Here is a 324-nt window from a genome sequence, read left to right as displayed (position 1 = left end):
GAAAATGGGGAGGGGTCGTGGGGGGATTTTGGGGAGATTTGGGGGGATTTTGGGGGTCCCAGGAGGGTCCCGGGTGGGATTTCGGGGTCCCAGGTGTGATTTTGGGGTTCCCACGGTGGGTTTTTGGGGTCTTTGGGTGATTTTGAGGGGTTTGGGGTTGATTTTTGGGGGTCCCGGGTGGGATTTTGGGGTTCCCACGGTGGATTTTGGGATCCCAGGTGTGATTTTGGGGGTCTCAGGGGTCGATTTTTGGGGTTCCCGGGGAGTCCCAGGGTTGATTTTTGGGGTCCCGAGGGTGATTTTGGGGTTCCAGGGGTTGATTTT

The sequence above is a fragment of the Lichenostomus cassidix genome, unplaced genomic scaffold, assembly GCF_008360975.1.
Source record: "Lichenostomus cassidix isolate B80296 unplaced genomic scaffold, HeHo_3.0 HiC_scaffold_38, whole genome shotgun sequence".
Lineage (NCBI taxonomy): Eukaryota > Metazoa > Chordata > Aves > Passeriformes > Meliphagidae > Lichenostomus > Lichenostomus cassidix.
This window is presented reverse-complemented; position numbering follows the sequence as displayed.